The sequence below is a fragment of the Nelumbo nucifera genome, chromosome 3, assembly GCF_055504915.1.
Source record: "Nelumbo nucifera cultivar China Antique chromosome 3, China Antique-T2T, whole genome shotgun sequence".
NCBI classification, from domain to species: domain Eukaryota; kingdom Viridiplantae; phylum Streptophyta; class Magnoliopsida; order Proteales; family Nelumbonaceae; genus Nelumbo; species Nelumbo nucifera.
The window spans coordinates 30828930-30846225 of NC_142651.1; positions in this window are offsets into that span (position 1 = coordinate 30828930).

Here is a 17296-nt window from a genome sequence, read left to right on the forward strand (position 1 = left end):
AATTAAATTGGGTTTAAGTAGACTTTAGCCTTTATACCTATGGCATAAAAAACAAGGCATGAGGTTCATTTAATTGTTAGATTTGATTTGGATTAGGTTGTCTATCTTTTTTTATAGAGAAAGGCAAGGCCTTCATTCCTTTCTTGATCTGTGGGATTTTGAACAACATTAAATAATTAAATAATTAGTGGCTTAGTGCAACCATTGAGTACTTTCCCTGTCCCACATTGTTTACGGAATGAGAATGAAGCCTTTGTCTTATAAGGCTTTTCTCAGGAGGACAAATCTCATACTCGAAGCGACTCAAATATATATATATATATATAATTTTTGGGCTTGATGTGGATTAGGCCAGGTTGGGCCAAGAATGATCTCCCCTACTTTACACCGTGGAGTATATTAAACATTGGTTCAATGAGAATGAAAAATTGGACTGGTGCCTATGTTTGATTTCCTCTCTTGTCGTTTAGCACTCATAGTGTAATTTGATTAGGTAACGATGAACGATATAGATGTTTCATGGATTTTTTGCAAAAAAAAAAAAGACCAAGTTTGGTCAATTGACAATTTCAGTTATGTTTTAGAAATAATAGCAATTGAGTGAGTGGGAGAAAACATGAAGTTTTTAGGATAAAATTACTCTTTTCTTAAAAACATAATCCATTGAATCTAAAAAGCATTCATGTTTGGTTCGTCTTCTCCAAGTTCGAATTCGACTCCATTCATTCAATCTATGGCTGGCTGAAAGCATCGACTCCATCCATTCAAACGACTTCAAATTGGGAAGCATCGACTCCATCTGACTGGGAAGCATCAACTCGATCGATTCAAACTACGGCGGGCAGGGAAGCATTAACTCCATCCATTCAAGCGACTTCAAGTTGGGAAGTGATGGAGGATGATTTGACCTGACCTACTGAGATGATGACACGTGGACCTGACTCAGCACGAGCAACAGCTCAGCAGCATGACCTGACCACAACTAAGTAACGAGCCTGTAGAGCAGCTCGCTACGTCATAACTCGCTATAGGGGGAGCTCGCTACAACACGAGCCCCAGGTCCCCCGAGCTACTGAGAAGGGAATACTCCAAGACTATTTCAGCTCGCGAGCTAGGGAAACTAGCTCGCGAGCTAGGGAAACTAGCTCGCTCCAACACCTGGGCAAAAGAACTACCCCAAAGACCAACCTTGATAAGGGTCGCCTCGAGGTACCCCTAAGAGCTTGCTACAAAGTAGCTCGCGGCAAAGATAGCTCGTTACGAAATAACTTGCGACTGAGTGATGCGACGCTCTCAAGAAGCTTCCATCTGACAAGACCGTACCAGTTAGACTGCGCTACATCTCTCGACTGGCGGGGCAGTCCCTGTCCTTTCTACAGTCTGCACCCACATCTCTCGACAGATGGAGGCGTGCCTGCCCTTTGGGACGTGTCACTCAACCAAGCGGATGGTACACTATAACGATCACCTACGCAGACCTGGCAGGTAACGACTGAGACAGGAGCCCAGTGGCGGTTATGCCCGATTTGACAAGAATGCCCCAATAAAAGCCTTTTAGGCAAAGGGGATGGATATATTCGCATTCACTCACTCTGAACTTGGATTACCTTACTTACTCACGAGTTAACCTCGCGAGCACAGTGATCTAGCGCGACCTACACTCTTAGCTTTTCATACTCTTTCCTTCCTCCCCAGTGTTCTAACTTAAGCTTTGAAGTATTCCCGCCGGGCAAATCCTCAGGAATCCTTCTTCTTCATCTTCTCAAGTGTCGTCTGTTGCCAACAAGGAGCTAGTCAGCAGCCAGTTAGGAGTGCTAGGATCGTGCCGCATCATTTGGCGTCGTCTGTGGGAAATGCTTCTAAAAGCCTTCCTCCAAGCTTTTATAGCTCCTTCTTCCAAAAACTTAGCATTCTTCATGGCTTCTTCCAACAATGTCGGACGTGGCAACAGCCAGAACGCTCCTGGGGAGCAACCCCAGCTGCCTACTGCCTGCATTGGACAATTTACCGTCCCCCTCTCTACGGACGGAGTTCCTAGTCTGAATGCGCCTCTTATAGTGGCACCTGCCATTGCTCCGCTCCCTTCTACAGTAGGAGCAACCTTTGTTGAACCCTCAGTTATGCCCCCAACGGCCAACCCGAACCAACTAGAGGACTTGGTGCAATGCATGCGGGCCATGCAGGCTCAAATGCAATAGTTTCAACAATTACAACTCTACCAACAACAAGTGTTGCACCAAGTTTCCCAATACCAGTACCAGCAGCAGTTTCCCTATCTGCCTCAGGCCCAGCCGTCGCTTCCCCCTCGGCACTCGGCCACGAAGCATACCAAGCCCTCTCGCCAGAGTGAGCGGCCTCATCGGGGAGAAGCCTCCCAGGTCTAGGATCCAGCCAAGAGCCAAGCCTCTTCCCGTAGCAAGAAGGAGAGGCCGGCTACCCCCGCCTCGCAGCCTGTGGGCGGGTTAGGGGCCTCTCAGCCAACAAAGCCCGTGTCACCACAGCCTTTGCAGTTCGAGCTCCCACTCGCGAACAATCCGTTCGAGGTCCTGGCAGCGGACTGCAGACAGAGCCCTTTGGTCCAGAGTCGTCACCAGCGGTCCGAGCCTATCGAGCTCGGCGACACCGAAGCGTCAAGCACCAACGCCGACCCAGCAAAGCAGCAGCGGAAACGCCGGCGAGCTCGCCGAACTGCTTCCAGAGCCTCTCCCGAGCTCAGAGGAAAAGAGGAGGTATGCTCAGGTGAAGTGAAAACTACCCCCCTCCTCTCGGTTTCTTCCCCGCTATCTCCAGAACTCCTTGTTGTCCCCATGCCAAGGGATTTCAAGCTCCCTCCTCTGGACAAGTATGATGGGTCTTTCGATCCAAATGACCATGTGGACGCTTTCCAGTCCCAGATGCACCTAGCTCGAGCCAGCGAATCCTGCACGTGCGTGGCCTTTCCACTACCTTCAAAGGAGTGGCCTGCACCTGGAGCCGAAATCTCGCGCCCGGTTCGATAAGAAGTTGGGCGCAGTTCGTGCAAGTTTTCACCTCCCACTTTGTGACCGACAAAAGGTGCCCGCGAACTCAGGAGAGCCTCCTCGGCATAGTGCAAAAGGAAGGGGAGTCCATCCAGAGCTACATCAAGCGGTTCAATGACACTTGTTTGCAGATACCCGACTTGGATCCCGCAGTTCGTCTCACAGCAGCCAAGCGAGGTATCACCCATAAGGAGTTCAAGTGGCACGTAGTTGTCAACCAACCCAAAACCGTAACCAAGTTCCTTAAGCTTGCGGATCAGTTTATTGGGACTAAGGAGGAGATCAACCAGAAGGGCGAGTAGGCCCTAGAAAAAAGAAAGAGGGAGCTAGAACTTCCGTCTCAAGGAAACAACAGGAAGAAGAAGGACATAGCTCAGGGGGCGAGGCCAGTCCAGCCCTCCCAAGCCCCAGCAGTAGAAAGGGACTACACGCCTCTCAACACAAAACGGGCTGAGATCCTCATGGCGATCAAGGACGCTCCATACGTGAAGTGGCCACCTCAGCTAAAGGCCGATCCTAGCACTCGGAATAAAAATTTGTATTGTAGTTTTCATAAAGATCACGATCATAGTACCGAAAGTTGTAAAAACCTCCGCGATGAGATAGAAGAACTCATCCGTCGCGAATATTTACGAAATTTTGTACAAAGTAATAGTAATAATAATAAAGAAGGTCGACAAGGGGAACAAGGTAGAGACACCCCCGAGTCCAGCAGGCAAGCAGAGCAACCGTAGAAGCAGCCCCCCGAGGAGAGACCAGTCTGGGGGATCATCCATGTTATAGTCGGAGGCTCGATCGTGGCAGGCTGCACCTCAGCAACAGCTCGTGCATCAACTCGCGAGACCGGCAGGGAAGGGCAGAACCCTCCAAAGTGGCCAAGGACAGAAGACTCCATCTTCTTCACAGAGGACGATGCATGCGGGGTCCACTACCCCCATGACGACGCGCTCATCATAAAGGTGAAGATCAATGACTTCGAAGTCAAGCGAGTTCTCGTCGATTCAGGCAGCTCGGCAGACATCCTCTTCAAAGCGGCCTTCGACAAACTTCAACTTCAAGAGAGCGACTTAAAGCCCATGAACACTCCCCTGGTGGGCTTCAACGGAGAGGAAGTTCGGCCCCTAGGAAGGGTGACAGTACCTGTGGAAGTCGGCACTTGGCCTAGCATTGTGAGGCTCAACCACGACTTCTTGGTGGTCGTAACCCCCTCCCTGTACAAGGCCATAGTGGGTCAGCCGATTACCCATGCTTTACGAGTTGTGGTGTTCACCTACTACTTGGCCATGAAGTTCCCCACGGACTTCGGCATCGGGGTAGCGCGAGGTGACCAGCTTAAGTCTCGCAAATGCTATGTCGCCGCCCTCAAGGGAAAAGCCAAGGTGGTTGACAACCTCAAGCTGGAGCGACCTACGAAGCAGAGCGAGGAGCGAGTTGCGCCTACGGAGGAGACCGTCTCTATCCCAACCTCGATAGAGGACCCTGCCCGAGCGCTTCAGATTGGTGCTTCCATCGAGGAGCCCCTGCGATCCGAACTAGTACGCTTTCTACTTAAGAATTTAGATGTTTTTTCTTGGTCCGCGGCAGAAATGCCCGGCATAGACCCCAGTATCATAACTCATAAGCTTAATATTGATCCTGTAGTTAGGCCCGTTAGACAGAAGAAACGCAACTTAGCCCAAGAGCGGTGGAGGGCAGTCAACAAGGAGGTCGGGAAGCTTCTTGCAGCCAATTTTATCAGAGAAAGTCCATTACTTGAGCTGGGTGGCCAACCCCGTTCTGGCGAAAAAGGCTAACGGTAAATGGCGCATGTGCGTCGACTACACCGACCTCAACCGAGCTTGCCCAAAGAACTGCTTCCCACTCCCCAGAATTGACCGCCTAGTGGACGCGACCTCGGGGCATGAGTTGCTGAGCTTTCTAGACGCCTACTCGGGCTACAATCAGATCAGGATGGACCCAGCCAATGAAGAGAAAACTGCCTTCATAACCGAGCTCGGCCTGTACTATTACAAGGTCATGCCCTTCGGATTAAAAAATGTCGGGGCAACCTTCCAAAGACTTGTAAATAAACTGTTTGAGCCATTGATAGGGCAAAAGGTGGAATGTTATGTAGACGACATGGTCATCAAAACCCAGCTTTCTTGCAACTTAATACAAGATTTGAACATGGTTTTTGAAATTCTATGTAAATTCAATATGAAGTTGAACCCAAATAAGTGTGCCTTTGGAGTCACTTCGGGTAAATTCCTAGGGTACATTGTGAACCGGCGTGGCATTGAGGCCAACCCGGACAAAATAAAGGCCATCGTAGATATGAGACCACCTCGGAAAGTGAAGGAGGTTCAGAGTTTGAACGGCAGAATAGCCGCTTCATGTCCAAATCGGTAGATCGCTGCCTATCTTTCTTTAAGGCAATGAAAAGCAAAGGGTTCGAATGGACCCAAGATTGTCAGCTCGCATTTGACGAGCTCAAAAAGTACCTCGCTAGTATACCGGTCTTAACCCGGCCCGAACAGGGCGATGTTTTAGAACTGTACCTCTCAGCCAGCGACGAAGTGGTCAGCTCGGTACTAATAAAAGAAGTAGATCGGGTCCAGCGACCTATCTACTATGTTAGTAAAGTGCTGTAGGGAGCAGAGACAAGATACCCAAAGATAGAAAAACTGGCCTATGCACTGGTTATCGTAGCCCGAAAGCTCCGCCCGTACTTCCAAGTTCACACTGTTACCATTCTCACCAACAAACCTCAGAGGCAAGTCTTACTCAAGCCCGATGTCTCCGGTCGACTGACGAAATGGTCCATTGAGCTCAGCAAGTACGACCTCCAATATAAGCCGCAGACTGCTATTAAGGCCCAAGCCTTAGCAGATTTCGTTGCGGAGTGCACTTTCAGCTCCGAAGTCCCTGGGCCGGTTGAGCATGAGGCCCCCAGTTCGGGCGAGCCCGAAGCTCCCAGGCCAGTTGAGTCCGAGCACTGTGAGGTTGCAGCCAGTGTGGCATCTCTCCTAGTTAGGCCAAGCGCAAACTGGGATGAGGAGCCCTGGATCCTTCATGTAGATGGCTCCTCGAACCGACAGAGCAGCAGAGCCGGAATAGTCCTGCATGGCCCAAGTGGCACAAAATTAGAGTATGCACTGCGCTTCAAGTTCGTGGCATCCAGCAATGAAGCAGAGTACGAAGCGTTGATAGCCGGGATAGCTCTAGCCAAAGAAATGAAAGCCAAGCACATTATCATCTACTGTGACTCCTAGCTCGTGGTCAATCAGGTCACAGGAGAGTATGAAGCTCGCGAACCGACTATGATCGCCTACTTAGCCAAAGTACAGGAGGCCTTGCTCAACTTCCAATCATACTTCATCAGGCAAATCCCAAGGTCGAAGAACGCTGAGGCCGATGCCCTGTCCCGATTAGCCAACACCAGTGATAACACCATGAGGACCGTGTACATAGAGGACCTGCCTCGGCCTAGCATTCTCGGGGGGGCAGAGGAGGTCGCTCTTGTCGTTCAAGTAGAGCCGAGCTGGATCGACCCGTTCACGAGCTTCCCGCTACACGGGACCCTCCTTGTAGACCGCAATGCTGCCAGAAGGGTAAAGCGCCAGGCGTCCAAATATGTCATAATAGATGAATGACTGTACCAAAGATCCTACACGCTCCCCTACCTGCGCTGCTTGCGACCTACCGAAGCTGAGCTCGTACTCCGCAACACTCATGAGGGTCTGTGCGGCGGACACTTGGGGGGTAGGGCCCTCGCCCAAAAAGCACTACGATAGGGATACTACTGGCCAACAATGAAAGCAGACGCCATTGAGCTCGTCAGAAAGTGTGACAAGTGCCAGAGACATGCCAACATCCACCATCAGCCCGCTGCCAATCTCAAGTATCTCACTAGCCCGTGGCCTTTTGCACAATGGGGCACCGATATACTTGGACTATTTCCACCAGTAACAAGCCAGAGGAAGTTCCTAGTGGTCGCAGTGGATTATTTCACCAAGTGGGTAGAAACTGAACCCCTGTAACAATCACAACCCGAAACGTTCAGAACTTATTTCGGGCATGGAATATTGTCAACTTAAGGCAATATTACCTGTAACTACTGAGTAAACCATAACTCACTCCCAGAGCCTAAGGGCCAAAATGCCAAGCTAACACGGCATCGGCGCAACAAGACCCAGTCACCTCCATGGCTTGGGCAAAATTCAAGGGTAGACTATAAGTCACCCCCTCAGCCTAAGAGCTAAAATACCGAGCTAACTGAGACCTCGGCATCAAGAAAGACTTAGCCACTTCAGCGGTGAAGGCAAAGTATGAAATATCAGAGGCGTAAGTAGCTCGGGTTTAAACCCACGAAGCATAGCTCGTCTCAGTACGTTGGTTGAACTAAGGAATAACCAACCAACGCATAGTTTAGACACACATGGTAATCACTTCGCGGTACACCATAGAGATGTCTTAAACGTTAAAGGACAGCTCGGGCATGTAGCTCTGAAAGCTCAAGTGACAAGATCGCTTTAGCAAAAATAAATGGAGCACACCATACTTAGAAGAAAAATGAAGGAATTTCATTACCATTTCAAAAAAAAAAAAACGAGCTAAACAACTCGAGAAAGTTTAGCAGAAGGTAAAAAGGGCACAACCGCCCAACAAGATCTTTTCAAGACCGGGTTTATGACACCCGGGAGCCACCAGAAATTAGAGCAGAAAACCAACACCACCAGCCTCAAGGGTCCACCTCCTCCACCTCGTCCTCGTCCTCCGGAGAGTCAGGATCTTCCTCCTCCGCCTGGTCCGCCGTCTCGGGAGACAGGCCCTTCATGGTAATGCCGTCGAGGTTGAGCCCAGAAAATTTCTTTCGGACCAACCAACGGCAGAGCTTGAATCTGGAGCGGTACGAGCTCGAGCCATACTCCACTTGGAGGTCGTGATACTCCTGGGAGTCCTTGAAGTCCCAGACTGCCTTCTCTCGCTCGGCCTCCACCATGTTGTCAAAGTTCTGAGTTCGGTCCAGAAGAGTGGACTCCAAGTCCCGGACCTGTTGGCGAAGGAGCTCCCTCTCCGCTGCCACCCTCGACGATTCCTCCCTGTAGTGTGCACTCTCTTTAGAAAGCCTGGCGATCTGCGCCTCCTAGTCTCGGACGAGCAGCTCCTAGGACTCGCTCCCCTTGTGAGTGTGAAGGAGCTTGCCCCAAGTCTGATCGAGCTTGCCCTAGAGCTTCTGAATGATGACCCTCCGGTTGTGAGTGTCGCCGCAGTGGACGTGCGTCTGGAGGGCCATGGCGTGGATGGCGGTGTTCACTTGCCAACAAGAGACTGAAGTCAGGAGATAGAAAAAGAAAGTGAAAGACGAGAAGAAGAGAAGGACCACTTACCACCATACAGTGAGAGGCGGCAAGCGCGACAAGATCCCCAGGCTCCATCGCCCCCCACTTAGCGACCTCCTCGTTGCAGATTGCCCTTCGGCTCTTCCGTCGAGCCACAACGAAATCATTCACACCCTCCTAGTTCCCCACTAGGAACCGCAGGTAAGGAAATGACTGAGAAGGACCAGGAGGGATCACCCCTTGCTGTGGGAGCTCGCCCTCCTCGGGGCTAGCCCCGCCAGCACCTCCTTCAGATGGAGGCAGCGGAACTTCGGGTGACGAAGAGGTGAAGTTTGGCTCAGCAAACCCGAACTTAGTACTCCCAGATGTGGGGGTCCGGTCGAGGCGCGACCTTTTCACTTTGCGCTTCTGGTTGCTTGAGAGGAGGCAGCGCAAGTCAACACCAAACATGATGGCTGCCGAAAAAGAAACCACAAGATATCAGTTCGGTAAAGAACAAAATGTATGTATATACACAATATTACTACAGGGCACTACATGACCTAAAAAGACAACCTACCCGGACTCAGGCCGGCCTGCACGAGCTTCTCCTCGGTCAAGTAGTCTGAACAAAGGAAGCCTACCGATGCCCAGGACAACATCGTTTTCCGAGTTTCGGGGTCCAGCTCGACCCCGGGGTCTTGGATGGCGCCCCTCAATAAGTTGGGAAGGGCCACCCCTCGGGGTTACTGACCACAAAATAATTCCGCTTCCAAGCGGGAATCTTAGTGGGTAGCTCGTACAAGAGCTTATAGCCGTGGCGGGGAGAAAGGTAGTAAAAACGCCTCTCCGGTGGAACCTCGGAAGTGGCATTTTTTATACAAAGAATAGAGGCAAAAATGTCAAGGTTCAAGGGGAGACGGTACTCATAACACAAAGATATAGTCCCAACCATGTTCCGAATAGCGTTGGGATGAAGCTGGTCGATGGTGACATTAAAATGGTTTAGCACCTCCATTATTAAGGGGTGTAGAGGGAGACGCAGGCCAGCCTTGAGCTGTTCCTGGAAGATAATTATATCGTTGGGACCATGCTCCCAAGGAAAGTTGTCAGTGGGGAGGTTGTTGACATGGTCCCCAGGAAGGTGAAAATAGCGGATTAGAGACCTGAGTCTCTCCGCCATCATGGAGGAAGGGCCGAAAGTGTCGGGCTCCCTCCCCCAGGAAGTGGATGCTACATCACCGGAGGTCTCCCAAGCCTCCGGGACCTGCTCCCAAGCTCCCCCCGAGCTCGAGGGAGCATCGTCATCCTGGTTACTGCCCCGGTAGTAGGTATGGTATGGGTACCCAGACATGATTGACAGTGATTGGGACTCACCGGAAGAGACGAAACGAAGTAAACTAAGGAACTTGGGTAGACTAGATGGATGCGCAACCTCAGAATCTGAAGGCATCAAGATGGCATGAAAGGAAATGAGGCCCAGGGGGTCCTCCTATTTATAGTCACTGTGCCCCCGAATCAACGACCCAGATCGAGGCAGATTTGACGGTTCGCAGTCAAGCTGACTGCACGCCTTTTGAAACTGAAATGTGACTGGCTGCATGTATCCCATGATTGAGGTAATGACGGTTGCACGACATCCGGAGTTAAGAGCCGCTTCAGCACATTTTTGGTATTCGAAAAGCCAGAAAATCCCCTGATTCCCACACACGCATTTAATATGAGCAGTCAATCAAGTTTGAATTCTGGTCAAATCAATCCGTCACACCTCATGAACTCCTCGCGCTAAGGCAACACTCTTAGCTTGAGGAGTGGGGGGCAATTGATGGAGGATGATTTGACCCGACCTGCTGAGATGATGACACGTGGACCTGACTCAGCACGAGCAACAACTCAGTAGCATGGCCTTACCACAACTAAGTAACGAGCCTATAGAGCAGCTCGCTACGTCATAACTCGCTATAGGGGGAGCTCACTACAACGCCCCAGGTCCCCCAAGCTACTGAGAAGGAAATACTCCAAGACTATTTTAGCTTGCGAGCTAGGGAAACCAGCTCGTTCCAACACCTAGGCAGAAGAACTGCCCCAAAGACCAACCTTGATGAGGGTCGCCTCGAGGTACCCCTAAGAGCTTGCTACAAAGTAGCTCGCGGCAAGGATAGCTCGCTTCGAAGTAACTTGCGACTGAGTGATGCGACGCTCTCAGGAAGCTTCCATCTGACAAGACCGTACCAGTCAGACTGCGCTATGTCTCTCGACTGGCGGCGCAGTCCCTGTCCTTTCTACAGTCTACACCCACGTCTCTCGACAGATGGAGGCGTGCCTGCCCTTTGGGACGTGTCACTCAGCCAAGCGGATGGTACACTATAACGATCACCTGCACAGACCTGGCAGGTAACGGCTGAGACAGGAGCCCAGTGGCGGTTACACCCGATTTGACAAGAACGCCCCTATAAAAGCCTTTTAGGCGAAGGGGAGGGATATATTCGCATTCACTCACTCTGAACTTGGATTACCTTACTTACTCACGAGTTAACTTCGCGAGCACAATGATCTAGCGTGACCTACACTCTTAGCTTTTCATACTCTTTCCTTCCTCCCCAGCATTCTAACTTAAGCTTCAGAGAATTCCTACCGGGCAAATCCCCGGGAATCCTTTTTCTTCATCTTCTCAGGTGTCGTCTGTTGCTAACAAGGAGCCAGTTAGCAGCCAGCTAGGAGTGCCCGGATCGTGCCGCATCAGGAAGCATCAGCTCCATTTGGCTGGGAAGCATCAACTCTATCGATTCAAACTATGGCTAGTTGGGAAGCATTGATTCCATCTTCAAAGTAAGTGTACTAGATGACAATGACAAATCTTAATGCCAGATTGGCTAAAATAGTAGGACAATTGAATAAAGCTCATAATGCTTATCTGTGTGATTAATACCCAAACTACATATCCACTTATATGATTGCCAACAAGAACAAAGTTGTTGTTCTACAGCGATAAGCATTGAAAACCATCTGACATCACACAAACTGGATGGTGTTTTACAGAGTTGGAAACCATCTGGCATTACACAAACCACATAGTGTTTTACAGAATTGGAAATGGAAACCATCCGGCATTACACAGACCAGATGGTTTATTGTAGTTTTGAATCTTCAATTGCAATTGTAAATTTTAGCTCCTCAGGTGATAAAATAGTATTTACACCATCAAATTCATCTAAAGCCCAACGTTCCATAAATATGATTCTCACAAGTGTATAAACCATCCAGCATGGAGAAGACCAGATGGTTTATTACAGAGTTGGAAACCATCCAGCATTACATAGACCGAATTATTATTTGCATTTTTGAAACATAATTTTTTTGAATGTTTTTTGAAACATAAATAATAGTTGCAAACATCTATCCCTCTACATCATAATTACACCATCAAAATCATTTAGAACCCACTAAACCTCTTTGTTATGTATAATTCTTATATGTTTATAGACTCAGAAACCTTGTGGCACTAAACAGACTGGATAATTGTTTGCAATTTTGATTCATAAATTACTGTTCTGAACATCTATCCCCTATAGGTAATTACACCACCAAAACCATTTAGAACTCAATAAACTTATTGGTTATGTATGATTCTTATATTTATAGACTCAGAAACCTAAATTGCATCATGCATCTATTGGCCAGGTGCCATTCCACGATGCTAAAGCATACATGCCATGTTTGCGTAGGACCATAAATCTCTGCCTCTAGTGCCTCTATTGGGACTTCTTCAACATTCAAATCATTATATGGTTGCCATTTATATAATTCAAGTTCTAGATTCCTATGTATATTAACTCATTTTATGAGCTACTATATAATGATATTTTGGTCAAAAGAAAGTGTAGCTTCTTCTGCATTCAAATCATCACATGGTTGCCATTTATATAATTTTGGCAACCATTCATTTCCAACTTTCTATTGACTTCTAAGTCTTATTTTTTTTTTTACTTACATTTTGCAAATATAACTAAATCATCATTTACTTATGTTTTGAGAGGAAGGGATTTCTTTCATTCTTTAAACAAAAGAATACACAATCAGAATTTGACCAAAGAATCACATCAATTACTTAAACAATGAAATACAAATACAAAGAAGCAACAAACAAAAAATAAAATATGTAAAATCTCCCCAGGCCAGTTAAAAAGAGTTGGAGAAACAAGAAACAAGAAAAAAAATAAAGGGAATGAGACCCCAAATCGAGATTAAAAGAAGAAACCCTTTCCAACTAACTCTGGAGTTTGCGAGAAGACAAACAATCAAACAGTAATTTCGAACTCAAACTTAGAGAATGGGACCCCAAATCACTCGAACTCAAACTTGGACGGAGAATGGGATCCCAAATCGCTTGAACTCGCATTTGGATGAAGAATGGAACCCCAAATCACTCGAACTTGAACTAGGAGGGATATTGCTTTTAAGATGGAGTCTTCCCAGCCAGTCACAATTTGAATCAGTCGAGTTGATGCTTCCTAGCTAGATGGAATTGATGCTTCCCAATCTAAAGTCATTTAAATGGATGGAGTTGATGCTTCCAGCCAATCATGATGGGAGTGAGAGATCCATCACATGGATGCCCAAAACTTGCGGAATAGGGTGGGCGAATTTCAAAAATTTTCTCCCTTCAACTGGGATTCGTATTCCCTATTTTAGAAAAATCATATTTTTCAATGATCAATCTTGAACTATAAACCGAACCAGATTTGAAACGAAACAGTAGGAGAGGGATATACCTGATACAGAGAAATAGTATCTCTCAATGGAGGTGTTCATGCCCAAAGAAGATCACCAAAAACTGCTCCCACTGAAGATGACATAGTGGATGGAGGAGCAGAATCAACAGGGTCCGCCCCCTATCAGGAAGAATCCAATGGAGGTAGTGAGCACAACTTCCTATCAGCCTTTCTCCAAAGACTGATATCAAGAACACTCCTTGATCTTCTCCCACCAAGGAGATCGAACTAGCAATGAGGCGACAACTGGAGGAGAACGCAAGAGCAGAAGATGGCGTAGATGTCTTCTCTCTTGGTTATCTAAGATTTGATCTCTGGATGCTTGGATGATATCGATGGTCCGCCCCCTCCTGTTTTTATAGGCTTAAAGAGATCAGCTCCTGATCCTATTAGGAGTTTCCTAATTCAGATCATTATCTGAATTTGGACTCTCTTTAAGTGATAAGGATAAGACCCTTATCTTATCTGCAAATTAGATCAGCCTTCTCCTGATCTTATCAGGAGGTTTCTAGATCTGAATTCAGATCTGGTCTCTCTGGGTGGATAGGGTAGGACTCTATCCTATCAGCTGATTTAATCCCAGATTCGCCCCCTCTATTTAACTAATTAAAACAGGCCAGTTCGATATGGGCTTAAGCCCAATAAGTCTATATGCTCAAATTGCTTCTAAACTACTGCCTAGTTGGGCTTCTTTGTATGGCGTGGGACGCAAGCATTGATCTACACATCAGCCATATGGGTTCGGCCCAGCCTTTGTTACAAGGCCTGGCCGAATACACTGTTGTGGATAGTGCAGCCCCTGAAACCCATCACATGGACTTCTATTGGGCCCAACACTTAAATTAAGTGGTCCCTGGACCAAGCCACCTTGTAAAAACCCAGGGACTATGGGCAGATGCAAGATTAGCCCATCAGGTATTACCCTCAGTGGCCTTACACTTAAGCTCTCAGCCCATAATGATCATACACTGCCCGACAAGAGAGGACCTCTCCCTTGGCTGCAAGAAACAGTGTTGCACTCTCTGCTTATGTGGATCCCGGGAATTAAAACATTTTGCAAACATTTTAGAAACCGTAATATATATATATATATATATATATATATATATATATATACTTTTATATCTCATATAAAATATATTTTGCAAAACAAATCTCAACGATTGAAATCGGCTGCCGGCAGTCTTGGTTTCCATCAGAGAGAGTGCATCTCCGATCATTACCTTTGTCCGACAAAGGGGTTGATCCTGTCACTATGATCACCCACTTAGATGAATTCTTAGACTGTCCCAACATACCCAGGTTTTGACCCCCACTAAGGATCTCACTAATTGGCATATCAAAGACAGCCCAATCCGACATCTAGTGCAGTATCATAATCGAGTCTAGGGGTCAGGTGTAACTTCTAGTTTTGCCCATCAATCTCCAAGGTCTAGTGCAATACTGGAAATCTGGTCCGGTTCAAAGATTTAATTAATCCTATACTGCATGTGCCTTGGGTCTCACCCTGGTAACTGAGACAGGCCACCCCAACCGACTTGGTGGCACATCAGTGTCAGCCTTATCAAGATAAGTCTCCCCAGACTGACCCATCGGCTGTGAACATTCTAAACTAACACGAGTCTCATTAAGTGTCTAGTTTAAGGGTATAACACAGAAACAAACCACAAGAACATGAATCAAATATGCACTTTAGTCATTTACAATAAATGTCAAAAGTACATCATTTTGATTGTAGCTAAGGGCATACAAAGACTGTCTAACAAATCACTATTTGAATGGACGGAGTCGAACTCGAATTTAGAGATGCTTCCAGCCAGCCACAATTTGAACGAATGGAGTTGAATGAACCAAACATGTGTCCTCTTTGGATTCGGTGGGTTCTGTTTTTAACAAAGAGGTAATTTTGTCCTAAAAACTCTTTGTTTCCTCTTGCTCACTCAATTTGCTATTATTTTTAAAACATAACCGAAATTGTCAATTGACCAAACTTGATTTTTTTTTCAAAAATTCCATGTTTCAATTGTTCCCCAGGTGCTTCAACTATAATAATACCATGTTTTAGCAACATATTTATTTCATCGCATATACCATTTTTTATTTACATGAAGTCCGCGATTAAGGGTGCAATTTTTCTGGGTTGGGCTTGGACCTGAAGCCCGAACCTAAAACAGTATAAACTATTCAGGCCAATCCGACTTGCACCCCTACCCGCGATGCTAGGTGAATGACTCCTTTGATTTCCTTCTGATACGATTCATTAGAAATTCGACTACTCCTACTTACCCCCATCGTTAACAGCCCCTTGACAAGTTAATTCAGTTGGGAGTGGGGATGTGAGGAATAAATGACAGTCGATAACTTCACCAACAATTTGCGAGACAAACAAAAAGAAAATTAAAAACTAAAAAAATATAAAACCAAAAAAAGAAGATGAGAAAACACAATCACCACATTGAAAAAGGAAAAATGTGCAGATCAAAAGTGAAAAAAACACCATTACAACATATATGGTCCTTGTACATAGGGGTGTCAATGGATCGGTTTTGGGTTGAATTCCGTTCAAATCAAAATCCATTTGGATGGATTAGACGGATCAATAAGGCATATTGACCTTAGACGGTCTGGACGGACCAATATGATATATTGGATTGGACCTGGTCTGTCCATAATAAATTTATATTGGATTGAGCCAATATTTAGTCTATTGATAGAAGATAAGAACATGGGTGTCAAAGGATCAGGTTTGAGTTGAAACCAATCTAAATTAACATAAATTTGAACAGATTAAACAGTCTCTGAACCGATCCAAAATATTCATTGGACTGGATTGGACCAGGTCCATTTGTAATGGACTCACATTGGACTGGATCAGATTGGACCAAATCTAATCCAATTGACACCCCTAATTGTAGATAGGTCGTTGCTAGTAGAGAAGATCAATGCTATATGACTGTTATAGCGGTTGAGGGGAGGTGCGAGCATAGTGGTTTTTACCTTGAGAGAGAGGAGGAGGAGAGTTTACATTGATCTTATCCGCCATGGTAACTTTCCATTAAGACTTGGTGCAAACGTCGACTTGAATGTAATATTGCTCTCTTTTAGGATGTATAAAAACATCGCAAACAAATACAAGCAAAGCCGGATCGCATGCAAGTTTACACCGGTCAAGTGTTTACAATAGAAACAAACGCTTCTAGTGACCCAATGTCCATGGAAATTTGTTTTTTTGTTTTATATTGCAGAGGTCTTAGTTGAAATTGAGGCTAGTGTCGTGGTGTCTGAATTAGGAAAAATATTTTATAATTTATTTATAATTAGTTTTGTATTATATATTTAAGTACTTTATAATATGTGTGTTTGTATAGAGTGGATTTGCAATTAAATATAGGGAAAAATTCCACTTTAATATTCTAAACTTTCAAACATGTCACTGCAGTACCTAAACTTTCAAAAAGTATCAAGTTGGTCCCTACCGTTAACTGACCGTCAATTATTTGTTGAAAATATCAAAACTATCCTTCATAAGAAGACACTATTCATTGTCTTCTACATTGAGACTGAACCAGTTGAGGTGTTTGAGATTTTAGACTAATGAAGTTGTTGTCTTCTATCTTTAGATTTGAAACACATTCTTGTCTACTTATTTATTTACTTTCCGTTATTGTTTCCCTCTATCATATGTTTAATTTTTCCTCTTCTTTTTTGAAGATAATCGGTTCAGTCTCAAGGTAGAAGATAATGAATAATGTCTTCTTTTATAGGTTAGTTTTGACATTTTCAATAAATAATTAACAATTGGTTAATGACAGGGACCAACTTAACACTTTTTGAAAGTCTAAATATTATAATAATACATTTGAAAATTGGGGTACTAATTTGACACTATCCAAAAATCAGGATACTAAAGTGGAAATTTTCCTTTAATATATATTGAATGAAGAGAAGAGGTTGTATTTTTATCATGAGGGTAGTTATGATTTATGCATGGTTGAGTCTACATATTTTGATGCATGCTTGAGATCTAACTTTTGATTCATGGACGACTTATGCATGGTTAACCTAATGTAAGGTATCTTCAACCGGATCCAATCAGGTAAAAAAAAATGGGATCCATAACCAACCCCGATGTAGAACCCGAAAAACTATCCGGGTTATCTTGTCATAATGATTTCTGAAACCAGGATTCGGTCAGCCTTCCGGT